Source organism: Accipiter gentilis, chromosome 15, assembly GCF_929443795.1.
Source record: "Accipiter gentilis chromosome 15, bAccGen1.1, whole genome shotgun sequence".
Lineage (NCBI taxonomy): Eukaryota > Metazoa > Chordata > Aves > Accipitriformes > Accipitridae > Astur > Astur gentilis.
In genome coordinates this window covers 5,067,609-5,083,098 of record NC_064894.1, presented here as the reverse complement: position 1 = coordinate 5,083,098, position 15,490 = coordinate 5,067,609, and the positions used below count along the sequence as shown (strand labels likewise).

Genomic DNA, 15,490 nt, shown 5'->3' with positions numbered 1-15,490 from the left:
GATGAAATTCCTTACCAGTGTCTGTAGTATTGTTTTTTTACTCTGAATTCTTTTCTTAAGTCTTCAGTTTGATTTAATATTACTTATAGCATAGAAAGAAGTTTCCTTCTTGTATGAGTGCAGGAGGTCTGTATACTGATTTGAATAAAGGAAGCCTTATTCTTTTCAATGTTGGAAAGAAATTGGGTTTGAATTCCCATAACTTCATTTGTATTGCAACTGAATTCAGCCTGTGATCGTGCCAAAAGATGCTAGAAACTGAAGCCCTCCATGAAAACCTGCTGCCCTAAAACTAAATGTATACTGGTTTATCTTCGTTTTCAAGATGAAAGCAATTTAAACCTTATGTCTTAAATATTTAAAAGTATGTGCATCTTGCCCATGACATAAATGCGATTTGCTTATCCAGCATAGGCAACTGCTGCCCGAGGCCTGTCTGGCTGTTTGCTTCTGGTCCAAAAGGGTACCGGTATCTCATGACTCCAGCGTCACACGGGCCAGCCCTCTGCAGATGTAACTACCCTGAAGACTGCCTCTACTGTCTAGAAAGACTTTATATAAGAAAAGAATAGAAGACTAAATTTTGCCATCTCTTGGAAACAGGTGGATGAAAGCTGGTACAGGTTTTAGTTTAACTTCTTGTAAAACGCTTTGACTTTCCAGTAACGGCCCACAGAAGCAACAAGAATCTATAGGCTCAGTTGAGATCCCCAAGCACAGATGTGCGGTTATTTACTAGATATCCTGCCTGGCCTCCAGCTGCTGCTCCAGAAGTCGGAGTTTCTGTTAAATCCTGCATCCTACCTACCAACCTTGTATGGGTGTTCTGGTGCAGTGGTGTCTGTTGTGGATCAAGCTGAATCAGTCTCCAGAGTCCTTTGACTACGTCTGCCTTGGCTTTACAGGTAGGTCACGCACCCAGCCGTCAGGTAGACACGATTAGGTGTCCAGTGCTAGCCAAGATGTTCTCCTAGTTCCCAGCTACTGCTCCAAAAGGACACTGGTCTCACAAAAGTCTCGTGTCATGTCTGCCAGCCCTGCCTGGACATCTCGCGTACTCCAGAGTGTCTCAGTGGTATTAGACACTGTTTTATCTAGAAGTTGGTGTTAAAGCAGAAAGCCCTGCTCTAGCTGTTACCAAACAGCCGCTGCTATCCTATTGTCCTTTTGGAGAAGAGATTCACGGGGACAAACTGGAAGCAGCCCATTCTACCTTCCGGAATGAAGCACCTTCAGGAAACGGATTCTAGTAAGGGACGGGATTAATTTCACCCAGCTGTAGTGACCAAACTCATAGCTAGTCTACAGAGGGAGTCTAGATAACTAGCTTAGTGATATAAAAACCTTGAAAGGGTTTTGTGCTGAGGAGGTGCCTGAGATGAGTGAGATGACGGTGCCTGCTTCTTCCTTGGGACTGAAGAGGAAACCTAGATGACTAATTTGAACTGCAGCCACAGCGCCTATGTCTACATGGTATGCTAAAGAAACCACGATTCGACTGCAGGTGTGCACCGAGGCACAGCCAGGCATATTGTCCAGATATCCCAGGAACTCGAGCGTCCAGGGTGCTTTGTCGGACGGCGTGGCAGGCACTGCGCTGCAGTAAGTCTCTGGTGACTGAGAGACAGCAGCGTGGGGAGGAGGTGGAATGGGCCATGCTCGTGGCCACTGGGGAGAGGACTTTGATCAGGTGGCATAGGTATGGCGTTAAGGCATTGCCATCGAAGATGTGAAGGTGGCTATGCAGGTACACCTGGGTCCGAATCCCTGCCTGGGGAATTGGCCGTATAGGCAGCCCACTAAACTATCCCCACCCTGTTTGAAAAACGCCAGTTAATGAGCTCAATGACTACGTGAAGCCATTTTATGTGAAATTCAATGTGGATTAATTGCTTAAATATTTACCCAGTTTCTCGGGGGGGTTTATGGCACATGCCAAGTTCCGTAATTCTGCTGCTACACTACAAGTAGTACTTACGCTCATTAGCCTTAAGGTTAATTGGAGCTTTTCTGGAAGGGTTGCACTAAGCCTGCAATGTAGACTTAGTTCCTTTATAGGGAACTGCTTGTACCTCTTGAGGAATCCTCAGGAGCAAATGAAGATACCCATTTCTTCTTTGTGGCAGCAGAAGTTCCCTGGGGAGAGTCCCGCGGCGCTGGCCCTGGGCTGTCGAACCGAGCGTACAAGATTGTTGCCTATGAGTACGTCACGAACTTCATAGTTGTATGACACTCTAAAAGCTGATTACTTTTTTTGTTCTCTTTCTCATCCCCTCATCCTACTATAGATATATATAGATAGATATATACACACACACATGCATAGACACACAGACATATATATACACACACACATATATACGTGCACACGCTGTAATGGGGAACGTGGGTGGCTGTTCTCATAGTTGTATTTTGTAAAGCTAAAACTAGGCTTTTGGTGTTAAAAATGGTGTACGGTGCCCAGAGCGACGGTTCAGCTTTGCCTCCTCTCCCCGTTTGCTCAGTAACCATAGCTACTGCACTTTCCTTAGTGGGAGCAGATTTCTCAGAGATTTCTTCTTGCAGAATTACTGATGTAATTACTTTACAAATATGAGCAGAAAGCTTCTGTAATGGAAGTCCAGTCTCTTCTACTGGCTTCGACCTGTTTCCTGGCCTAAATGCTTGACCCGTGAACAAAACCTACCCCTGGTTTGCTCCATGCTCAGCTCTCCCTTTGCATACCTGTCATGTCTTTACTGGTTTTAGTTGGCAAGAATATCTGACACCTGTTGCTAATCTAAAGAAAATAACCAGTAGTCCTGGCTTCCGCTGAGTATGTTGATGCTTAGCAGTAAATCTTAAAAGATTGATTATCCTGAATTGTTTTCACCAGCTATTGGATGCGCAAGCGTTAAAAAAGTACATGCCTCTTCATAAAAAGCATGCAAGGATTTCAGGTCTCTTGCAGAAGAGGCAAGCTCGTAGGGGAGAATAAATCATCACAGGCACTGTGGTACTGATGATTTGTATTCTTGTAGCACCTATTCCTTAGTTCTGAACGGCCACAAAATAAAAGGCATTCCCTTGCCCCAAATGATGGATAATCTTGGCATAACAGAAGGAAAATAGCAGATGGATATAGATGCATGGGGGAATACAGTCAGCCCGGGTCAGGATGATGCCAGTCTTAGCTTAGCAACTATCTAAGTTCAGTGGAATTTTTTGAGGCTTTATGACTTTGGATCATTTCAGTGGAGAGATACGACATAAACAGGACTGTCATTGTGCTGTCATAAAAGAAAAGGAGGAACATTTTGTAACATTTCTAATAAGTAAGGAAAGGCTTTTTTTTTTTTTTTTTTTTTTGTGATACCTATTTGCAATGTGGTTCTTGTGTGAATATCTCACTGCTGTAGTTGCCACAACCCATCACCAAACCAATGCACTGCCGTGAAAATATAAACTAAGCAATGATGCTTTTAGCTTTTTTTGTCTTATAGAACACAGTTGTCAAAAATGCCCTGGCTAGGTGAGAAAGATCCTGCTTGAGACTGATCCCACAGTGTAGGTGTCTACAGCCTTGCTATTGCCGAATACTCTCATTTCAGTGAATGCAGAGAGCATCAGCTAACTAGCCATCGTGTCTCTACTCTGCAAGGAGGCAAATCAATTTTAGGCTTCCTGAGCTGTGTTGATTAGGTTGTCATTGACTACAGTAGACCATGTTGGTTAGATTTCCCACTAACCGTTGTGGAGCTTGGAGACACAGCACAGAAGTAAACAAATACTTAACATCTAAATTTCCAACCAGAGTCCCATCCTGTGCTGTCTCTTAAATTGTCCATGCAAATGTGTCTGCCAACTGAGATGTCCTCAGGTGTCCTGCTTGGCCGACAGCTGCTGCTTTTAGGGTGTAAGTCTACCAGAAGCCCTGTGTCATATCTTGCTATACTGGGCATCTCTGATTCCCCTGGACATCTCAGACGTTACCAGACACCTGAGAATCACACCCCCCCACGCACACTCCACTGAAGAATTCTGCCGAGAGCCTGTGAACATGGTGTACATCTTCATTCGGATAACCTCAAGTGTTGGTATAAGAGCAGCAGCTGAAAGAATGGCTTCACAACTAGCTCTTGCCTGGCGTTGGAGGAATGCTCAGCGTAGATATTTGCAGAGTTAACATCACACTAGGGTCAAAGAATTCGATATGGGAGTGGGAGAAAGCCGATTTTCACTAGCTGGGCCAAGTAGGCAGAGATCCTACACAGCATGTTCTCAGCTAAATTCTTTAGGTTACTGTGGGATTTACCCCACTACCTTGACAATGCTGTATTCTTGTTTTGGATGCCTCGTCACGCGTGCCACATCAACTGAACGCTGTCTTTGCGCTTTGTAGCCGGTGGCTCAGCTTTGCGGGGAGTGGGTACAGCAGGAGCTACCCACCGGGGGACAGCGGTGTGGGCATTTCTGTAGCCTGTGCTGGTGTCAGCCTGGGTGCAAACCTTCTACCTTGGCAGCAAGCAAACCCACCTGCAGGTGGGGAAGCAGGGGTCGGCTCTGCTGCCAGACCCTCTGGTCCGTGCCCTCAGGGCAGGAATCTGGTGCTGACGTCCACGTCAGGGGGTGTAGGGCAATAGCGTTGCACAAGCCGGGCGACGGCGTCCCACAGACTTTTGCTGATGCCTGGTAGGAACCTGAGGTAAACCCAGGGGCCAAGAAACCGAGTGATCCATCCCCGAGTCCTGCGCCTTCTGCTTGCAGCCCACCAAAGCGAAGGTACGCCATTTTCTCGTTGTTAGCCATCTCGTTCAGCCTCCCACGCTCTCCGTGTTCCATTTTTCACATCCCTCGGTTGCGTTTTGTCTTAATTTAGAGCTGGTTTTGCAGGTGCAGAGCGCCGCTGTACTGCCATACGCTCTATGACTTTCGCAGCAGTGCTTACATGAACTGAGATCTCAAGTGATTTACTCAAGGCCAGGGACGTAGCTTGCTGTGGCTTTGTACAGGAGCATCCTTGATGGGAACCACTGGATGTTGGTTTAACACAAGCGATAAGAGGTTCATTTACAAGTAGAACGGGAGTGATGCTGCTGTTACGAAAGGTAGGCATAAGGAAGGATGTAACTTTTTGTTCCCAGCTGAAGCTGTATGATTTTCTCTAAATTGTTATATCATTTAACTTTGCTACCTGTCTCCATTCCAGGAGGAAGTAAATGCTTTCGATAGAAGAATTCTTGGTTATTTTAGTTTACACCTCCTTTGCAAATGAATGGGAAGGGTTAGAGAATGAAGAAGCAGTATTACGTCAATGTGTGAGACTGTGTTACACACAGAGATACCCACAGAGGACCAGAATTGTCTGTGTTATTTTGTTGCCTTGCAGAGAAGCTGTAATTGTTTTATTACCTGATTTTATTTGAGTGAAAGTAGGAATACTTTTGAACAAAGATCCCAAGGATTGATTTTAAATTTCTGGTTTTAAAAAAACATTAGCTATCGAGACGTATTGAATTGTGTCCCTTTAGTTTTGTATTTAGTGTGCAAAAATGAGTGTGTTGTGGTTCCTTGCAGAACATTATGTTTAGCCTTTCTGGTGTTTTTATGCTATCTCGGCAAATCGGTGCCACAAAGTTTGAATTTTATAGGTGTAGAGTTAAAGTCATTCTACAGATATTTTTTCCTTAATACACCTATTTTACACAGCAAACAGCTAGTGAGATATCCTTGTTCCAATATACTTCATAAGGGTTGTTTTGTTGATTTTTTTAAAGTAAAAAGATTATTTTGATCCTTTGGTAGCAGCTTTGGTAGAATTTAACTCAGTGTAGCCTTCTCAGGAAAAGTCAATTTCAACCACATACTCAGATTAAACTATGAAGGGTTGAAACAGTTTACTAGTCTTAAAAAGAAGTAACTATGGAAACATGCCAAATCTTTTTTTTTTTCTTCTTTTTTTTTTTTTAATCTGCATTATTAAGGAACAAAGCATGCAAAGCATGTAGTTTTTTTCTTCCCGAGAATCAAAGTGTCCATTTGTTTACAGGAAGGATAGAGAGTTTTGTAACTTCTCTGAAAGTATGCAAATACATTGCATGAGGAAGACCGTAAAGCTTGTGAAGCAATGAAGGCGCTCATAGATAATGTCTTAGGAAGCAGTTCTTGTAATGGTCGCTTAGAGCATTAGCTCCAAGGTGTAGTGGTCTGGCTGGGATGGAGTGCTGTGTTTTGGATTTGTGGCTAAAGCAGTGTTGGTAATTATACACCAATGGGCCGTTGATGAGCAGTGCTTGGAGCAAGGGACTCTTCCAGGGCCCTATTCACTTTACGTTACCTTAGCGGGCAGTGCAAACAAATGGCACACCTGAAGAGCAAAACAGTCAGTGCTGACACACACGCTATAAAAATGTTAGGGATTTTTTTTTTTTTTCTTTTGTCAGAATAGTCCTAATCTGGTCCCATGAACTGAATGCCCATTGCATCTGGAGCATATTTGGTATAGTCTTGGACTTCATCTTCTGGTTTACTTGATCTAAAAAAAATAAAGTTCATGTTCTCCGAGACTGCGTGAGTGAATCATGTGAACCAAAGCCCACTAGGTGGAAGGCTTGGGAACTTGGCTTTAAAAGCTTTCGTGATCCAGACTAAAACGCTAATATAGATGCAGGCTTAAAGCACCAAAGTCCGATTAGAGTTCTGAATCTCTTGCTATGGCAGTCTCCCTCTTTCTTCATTCCCCATAGAGCAAGTCTGTGGAGGCTCGCCAGCTACTTCACTGCAGCAAAGTTGGGTGCTGAGGGTTGCGCTGTGAGTTCTGTGCGACACCGCTGCAGTGCGGAGCTGCCGTCCTGGCAGGACCGAGCTTTGCCAGAGTCCTTTAAACCCGCTGAGTTTGTCAGTCATTCACCAGATGGCCAAGCAGAACAAGCTTAGCCTGGTATATTAAGATGTGTCTAGGTAGTGAAGATGGATCTCTTCTTGGGTAAGTTTAGGTATCTTCAGTGGAGATGTCTACCTGTAGGTAAGTCAGTTGTTCTCCCTTTATAAAAAAGACAAAGAAAGAGGCACTTCATCAGGCCTAGTTTAAACGTCTATGTTAGGATTAAATGATTGATGACCCAAAAGCCCCAGTTTTTCTCCACTGACCATAAGGGGACTCTGAGCGATGATTTAGAGACACCCATGCTGTAGATGCCCAAAGCTGCGTAAGAAGCCCACTCCTCCTTTCTGTACCTGAGCCAGACTTCAGAGATGTACTTGAGGATTCCTCTTGAGCGTTGGGGGGAGTTTTTTGTCATATTGAATTACTTGTCTCGTTTTCTGTTATTTTCTGACCCAGTGTGCTAATGATGGCTTCTTTCACAAGTTTTATTCAGTTCCCGGTGTTTTCTGCCTGGCCCGAATTGTCTCACAGAAGTATCAACCATCACAACTTTTCACCCCATGATCTGAGCTCCAATCCCGTTTAATCTCAGGACTGCGCAGAGAAATAGTGATGCTGGAACAATGTTTAATTTATATCTTGGTGGATGGTTGACGGCATTGGTAGCCTGCAGCATATTAACATACTGAATTATCAAGGCCCTTAAAGGAATAATGAATGCTGCTTACACCGACTTTCTGCCAAAACCATTCCTTTGTAATGTAAATGAAAGAACACACGGAAGCAGTTACAAGTTAGATACATGTCCCACCACTGTGTCTGCTCAAACCGATGGTGCTGAAAAGGGCTGTTGCTTTTCTATCTTTTTAGCCTTAACATGATGCTTACACTACCACTTAGTGGATGCTTTATTTTTCGCTCTGGCAGGCCCTCAGACCTGTCAAGTATTTTCCTGCTTAAGGAGAGCTATGAGTGGTGTTAGAGGGTGACAAATTTTGTAGAAATGTAATGCAAAAATTAATCCTTGTTTTCATGTGGAGCAGAACAGGTTGATGATCATTGCAGTCTAGAAACTGCGAACACCTGCATGAGGGTGAACTGCTTGTGTCAGGGTTTCAGCCAGCTCTGTTAAAAAACATCCAGAACATTCAATATTGTTACTCATGCATGGCTGGCAATCTTTACTTTGTTTTCATCCTGATTCCTTTGAAGAATTCATTTAATGAGCACAAACATGCATCATGGTGTTTTTTTCTCCTGCATTCCTTACAATGTTAACATTATCTCCTGATCTTGACTCGTAGCTCCCACTACAAAGAAACACCACCACAAAGCACCGCAAGTCAGGAAATGCTGTTGCTTTAATGTTCTTACAAAAAACCAATTGGTTTTTGTCCTTTTTTAACATCAATTTCAAGAATAAAAAATTGCCTCTGGTTTGTTAGCCATATATTTCTGTTGTAGGATGAGTATGGGGATTTTTTTAGGTTATGACAACGATGAAGCAAGTATACTGTTTAGTTGCTCTTACCCTCTTGGTAAGGCTCCTCCTGTCTTCTCAATAAGCCGCGTTTACTGAGCAAGGAAGCTGCTCCTTGCTTCCCATCCCTGGCCTGGATCAGTCCTTTTCTTTTTTGGCTGTCCTCTGCTCTGCCTGCTGAGTCTGGATTTGGCTGTGCTCTTTTGCCTGTGTCCTGGTTTGTGGTTTGCTTTGTAATGACCTTTGTTTGACAATGTATTTTAGCAGCTTTATGCACTGTTAATTCTGATTTTATCTGTAATTATGGTGACAATGTGGGGGTTTTTAGTTTTGCTTTTAGTGTTTTTTAGCAATGCCATTGATTAACACATGTAATTTGCACTCACTTGTTAATCCCCAAATCCTGAAATTTCCCAGCTCACCTAGTTGTTTTTTGGGGTTTTTTTTTTTTGACAAATTGATTCCTCCCAAATCCAGCTGCAAGCAAACTCCTGGATATGATGTACTGATGGAGGACAAAGCACTCATTGTATTTTAGCACATTACCACCAATATTTTGCTGGCCCACTTTGCCACGTGCAAAAGGAGAGTGATGTGCTTATTCGCTTGTCTCTTTATTCAGGACGGAATTGAGCCCATTTGGATGCCACTGGTTCATTCAGCCTGGTCAAACACCGATGTGAAAGAATAGAGATGTCTTTCCTGAGCACATCAAAGGCTGCCTGCACTCCAGCTGCCAGGTGGCTTCACGCTGTAACACGGCGTATTACAGAATGAAACAGGCTAATTTTGGAATATTGCACATGCTCACTGTGTTCAGATAATTTTGGTCACTGCATCAGATTCCTAAAGTGAACATTTGTTACCATTATTTGTTAATGCATAACTCAGATTCTCCATCTCAGAAAAAGATCTTCCCTACACCTTGTTAGCTCTCCAGTGTCACTAGAAGCAGAATTTCATCTCTTAAACTTACCATCTCGCTTGCTCTATTGAGAGCTTTTCAGTGATTTAGCTTACATATTTAAAATGCCTGTCTTACGATGGTATGGATCATCCTCTGGAGATGCCCGTTTTTCTCCATTGACTACACAAGGAGTGTTGTGTGATTATCTCAGGCCCAGGCATCTACACGTTAAATGCCTCAGGGCATATAAATCCCCTAAATAAGAAGCCTGCTCAGGCTCAAGAAGTATGTCAGTCTGTGTCTCTGGTTAATGTCCCGGAGAACACAACCACACAGTTTTGGGGGGTTTAGGCCTACTCTGAGTACACTGATAAGTCAAGTCCTACATCTGGCACAGGTAGAAAGTGCCTGGTTTAGGAATTCTGGAAGTCAAGACAGGAGATACTGTGTGCTGTCAGATCAGAAATGTCCATTTACACATCCAGTGGCAAAGACAGTCTGTAGTACGCCTTCCCCACAGAAATATGGGTGCTCAGGGAGATTAGGGGCAGTAGGATCGAGTATGTAGTAAAACACCTAAATATAGTTGTTTACGCATAGATGTGTGCCTACAAGCTACCTAGGGCTGTAAGCGCCCATTAGATAACTGGAGCTCTGGTCAGTGCAGTCCAGGCAGCTCTCAGAGTGATTCCGCCAACCAACCGGTCACATATAGGCGTAGTTGGCCTACGCTCGTATGCGATAAGCATACACCTACAAGGAGTATCGTTCCCTTTGAGATGTCCTAGAGTAGCCAAGATGACTGCGTGGGGCTGGCAGCTATACCGAGGACGTACTGAGCCTACGGAGCACCAGTGCCCTTCTGCAGCAGAAGAGGTATACGCTAAGGGATCTCCAAGGGCACTTAGACGCCTACATTTGGGCTTCTGAATCACGTTCTCGGGTTGTCTTTCAGGAAGAAGAACCTCTTTCCAGGTTCCACTGCCAAAATTAACTAGCTTGCCTGATGCAGTCCAGGAGCCCTTCAGCAGAACTTAATGGTATCACCTAACCCTGCGTGAATTTCTGGCGAGTAAATGTCATTTCTTATCAGCGGTGTCAGGCAGCTGACCTGCTGATGCACCCTAGTCAAGCCCTGCTGCAGGAAAGCTGAGCGTGCTAACCCAAGCAGCTGGTTTCAGTCCATCGCAAGGGTAATGTAGGACCCTAGCTATAAATCAGGGGTTGCTGCACAGCAGCTCATTTAGGCCGTGTTGCTTCTTACAATTGCATTAATTTCCTCTCAAGCAGCTGGCTGCACTCTTGTGCCACGTTTGAACGGCCATTCTGGGAAGAAACTGAGCAGAGTCTTAGAGGCTTAAGGACTAGACTGAGACTACTTCTCTGACCACCTAGACAGACCATCTGAAGGTAATACACTCTTTTATTAATTTGTTCTGTGCTTACCTTGGCTGTGACCTTTTACAGAGCCCTAGTACGAGACAGTGCAATAAACAGGGCTTTAGTTAAGGTCTTCAGGGTTGTAATCACAACCCAGTGAAAAATGGAAGAACTTCCACTTGCTTTCGTGAGCTTAATACGCTGATCTGTAATGTCTAGTATGATCTATGTGAAGTCTTTGCTGCAGATTAATTTCAGGTTTCAATAGAAACAAATTTACACAAATATACAACCTGACTTCTGAGTTTCCAGTTAGTTAATCATTTCCAATGACATTCACTAGAGGAAAATTATGGAGAACTGTATAAATTAGGTTCACCTCCTATAGATACTACATCAGGCTTGGCATTTAGCAATCTGAGGTATTACTGAACTAAAGAAGAGAACTAAAATTCACCATAGGCAGATATTCATTGAGAATGCCCGGTTCCTTTCAAAAATAAGCCAACATAATGCGGTAACAAACCACATTAAAATACCAGTCAGCTACGGCTATGGCATACAAAACATTGTCATTCCTGTCTGGCTTTGGACACTTGCCCAAATATATGTTGGTGTCCAAATATATTCGGAGCCTTGTCTGAATGTATGTTAATAATACAGTAACTCCAGATATTTCTGTTGTATTGCTGCCTTTCTGCATTTCTAAAATCTACCTTTGTATGTCTAAGTATCTGATATGAATCATTTTACATTACCTTGACTAAATTTCATTTTACCAATGTTATTTATTTTGCCATCTTCTGCCATTTATCAAAGTGGTTTTGTAGTCTACTCATATCCTCTAAGGATGCATAATCCCTCCCAGCTTTATATCACCTTAATATTAGGTTGGTAAGACTCTCCAGAGTTGTTAATGGACCTCTCTGGTATTCTATTCAAAACATCCTCCCAAGATAATGATGAAGTATTACAATTACCTCGTATTTAATTTTTAATAAAAATTTACAATTATCACCCTGATATACATGCAGCGTTAGCTTCCAGAAAGTGATGTGGTTTCTATTTTGAAGTCCTTATAAAACCATGTCCTCATGAAAGAAAAAAAAAAATTTTCTTTACTAATCCATGCTGTTTAAAATGTATATACATGTATATAACCAGACATAAAATGCTTATTTCTTTTTATAAGCCTTATGAAAGTCTGTATTCGATGTATGGAGGTTTGCAGTTACCTACATCTTCTATTGTTCTTCAAAAATGGGTAGGGTAAGAACGCCTCTCGCCTGTGTTATGGGTAAGTCAGACTATTTCATAGAAACAGGTCCTGCTGGTTTTAGCACTTAGTCATCTTCCGTTGTACTGGAATACTTTGGTGAACTCAAGTGCCAAAAGTTTACCACCTTCTCAAAAATGACTACCAGTTACAACTGTGAGATAACTGAAATTAATTCTTTAATGTTTTTCATTAAGGTATGTCTTGTGGGGATCCGTTCAAGCTCTCAAATACCACCCTAAGAAGCTATGTAAGGTGCCAGAGCCTCTTCGTGAATCCTGACTGCCTCCAGTTCACAACCAGAACCAGCAATACGCTGCAACAGTGAAAGAAGACATTGTTCACAGGAAAAATCCACACAGATCTGCCCCACCACATCCAAAGCTTAGAGTATTCTGATCTCAGAAGGTCCAACCCGTGTCCTTCTGGGCAGCTAAGAGACGGTTGCGAGTAACTGATGACAAAAATAGCAGGTGACTCTTTCAGGGGAGGAACTCTGCTCCTTGTTCAGCTGCACGACGGTGCAGCCAGTTCTCAGTAGGCACAAAGCGGATGCCCCATCGCTGTCTAACTAGCGATTCTTGCTGGATGTTGATCTACGCAAGAACTGTTTAATCTTCCTTTCCTGAGCAAACTCACTTAGAAACTAGGCACTGCCCAATGGCAAGCTAAAGGATGAAAACCAATTGCATGAGAGCTGACTCCAGCTAAAACGGGTATTATTTGTCTGGGTACTTGAAACATTTTGAAGGCTTGCATTGTTGGTGCCACTTGCCCTTTTTTAAAGTGCTGTACTAACAATCAGTCAATTTAGTTTCTAATCTGAGAGTTCTTCTAGCCTACCTGCTGGTAATAAACTCCTTTATAGCAGTGAATAACGCCTTACAACGGTTCTGGTTGGCTAGGAAAACCTGCACCACCCTGGCAATCCACCACCAGTGAATTAGGCTCCCGCCAGCCTCATTTCTGTCACTTCGTGCGAGCATTGTGCTAGACCTAGTCCAAAAATACAACCCAGTACTTCAGGGAACTCCATCACCTCACCTCAGCAGCAGGGACTGCTGTAAGTCAGTCAAAGCAGACTTCTGCTCTTGGCACTGGCTTCCCACAGCAATACCAAGTCTATTAATTTGACTCCCAGTTCTTGTCAGTGGTCTGAGATCCAGATCCTTTAAAAATCCTCCTAAAGCTCTGTGATGACATTTGGCTGACAGCTTCGCCCTTCAGGTAGAGCTGAGCTTTCTATAATAAGGTGCAGTTATTTGCACAAGAGACAGAGATTTCTTGCAGGAAGATCTTCAGTTTGTGGGATTAATTGCCATGCAAACTAAATAACATCAAAATCTTCACCTGATTTTTGATGCGTGCACAAGGCATGCTTTTGAGGCTCTGCTGTCTCTAGTATAAGTGCAGTCGTGAAGGAGTATTGACAAAAGCTGTAGCAGGGGAGGGGAAGCAGGGCTGGTCTACACTGGGACCAGTTGATGTTGGTCAATGGAAGAAGGTAGTCAGCAGGCAGTCAAGTCAAATGGGTTCCAGACATCAGAATTTCTGAAGTCAGTTCCTTCAATCTGTGCCAGCAGCGTGGGAGGAGGTATTGTGGAAGCAGGAAACAAATCTGCTCTTCGTCCAGATAAGGCCAAAAAAGAAGGAACTCTCCAAAAATGTGAGACATAAGCATGAGTTTTATCAAGGACTGCGTTCCCCCAAGTGCAGCTCTAGCATCCAGCCTTACTGCTTACCCTCTTATAACCTTTCTTGTGCCTTCCTGATGGGGATTTTTTTATTCCATATTAAAACACTGTCCACTGGCAAGAATGAGGCTGAACCCTCCTGTATACTATGTGCATTCCTAGATATCACATTTCAAAAAAGTTCCACTAGACCTCAAAAACCTACAGGAAAAGGTCACAAGGATGATGAGAGGAACACAATGGCTTTCATGCTAGGAAAGGCTGAATAGGATAGGCCCTTGCATCTTGGAAGAAAAACAATAGGTATTGAAGTGACAGAGGTCTATAAAACTGTGAATAGCATGGAGGCAAATAGGGAACACTCATACTCTCTTTCTCATTAAAAAAGAACTAACCAGCATCAAATGAAATTATAATATTTCGTATTCTAAAAGATATACTAGAGAAGAGGTATTTAAACTATGTAACATCGTTTCACTATGTATCAGAGGTCAAAAGTGTATGTAAATGGTATAGGAACAGGTCCATTGATGGCTGTTAAAATGAAGACTCAGATGCAACCTTTTGCACTGGAGGTTTCTAAAGCTTTGATTTTCCATAAGCTGGGAAGAAATGTCAGGGTAAAGACTGGTAAATAAATGTCACTTTTCTTAAATCCTTTGGTAAGGTAAACGACCATTTTCAATGCTGGAAGAGTGGGCAAGATTGACCAATTTGTGTTTGATCATCCTGTTGTCCCAACCATTATTGTGGAACGGGGACCCCCGCTCCAGTACTGGGGCTAAAATAGAGGCAGGGGGTGTTGGGCTGAATGTTGGGGTGGGGGTGTTGGCTGGGACCGCCAGGTTTGATCTTGGACTGAGTGGGAGTAGCTGGGTCCTGAATAGGGCAGCGGCTGGCATGATGTTGACTAAAGGGTGTTGGAAAGTCTGAATGGGCTTCACTGATCTCCATGAAGAGCAGAGGAGGAGGAGAAGTGTCTTGGCCAAGGCAGGTGATGGTGGGGGGAGGCAGAGGCATGGGCGGACCGAGCCGTAGGACAGGCTCACGGCTCAGCCACGCAGCTGTGGCTGCATCGAGGCGAGATCTAACTGCAAATAGAGTTACAAACTGGGGCCCAACAGCCAGGGTATTCCCGGTAACTTCCCTTGGTCCTCGGTGCCGGTGCGTGCAGCTCGCACACTTCAAATGAACCTGAAGGAGGGTCACGTGTGGGAGTGATACCAATGCATCTAAGCGTGATGCTGCGGCAACCTGAGTTACAATCATCTTTCGGTTTATAGAGGGTGGACTGGGAAACAAGAATATATACAGATGATATCACCTCTACACTGATGATCCTGACATCCAGTTAAAATGTTGGTACCTACGCTTGAAGAGGACCCTAGAACATTGAAGCAGCAGCAGCAGCAGAAAAAAAAGGCACAAAAACGTGTGAGGGAACGGGGAAGGTAATTTACGGCGAGAGGCTGAAGAGGCTCAACTTGTTTCGTTTACCAAGAAGAGGACTGAGATGACTCAATGTAGTGCCTATCTTTAGGAGCAGTCACTATACCAGACACCACAGAACTGTCTTTGGGGAAAAAAGGCAGAAATCCACGAGTGTGAACTGAAGCCTGACAACGCTGGTTAGAAATGAGGAACACGTTTTTAATCACGAGGGTGAGAGCAGCCACTGGAACAACGTGCTAAGCCTTCAGCTCATCAGGTCTTCGCTCCAGGCAGTGTTTCTGTCCAAAAGGCCTGCTCTAGCCAAATACAAAATACCCTGCCACTGCCCCTGCCAAATCCGTCCTTGAATGTCACGTTGGATTTATCCCCAAACTCTCCGGAGTTTTGGGAAGAGCCGAAACCATCTGGTTACCACCCTATTCCCCCCTCCGCTCCC

At 43.7% G+C, this 15,490-nt stretch overlaps 1 long non-coding RNA gene across 1 annotated transcript; it reads left to right on the top strand.

Moving 5' to 3' along the window:
• Positions 1-7,733: 7,733 nt before the first annotated feature.
• Positions 7,734-14,257, top strand: LOC126046165 (uncharacterized). The gene is made up of 2 exons (XR_007508241.1): positions 7,734-10,662; positions 12,106-14,257. It is a non-coding gene; the product is annotated as an uncharacterized LOC126046165 (long non-coding RNA).
• Positions 14,258-15,490: the final 1,233 nt, after the last annotated feature.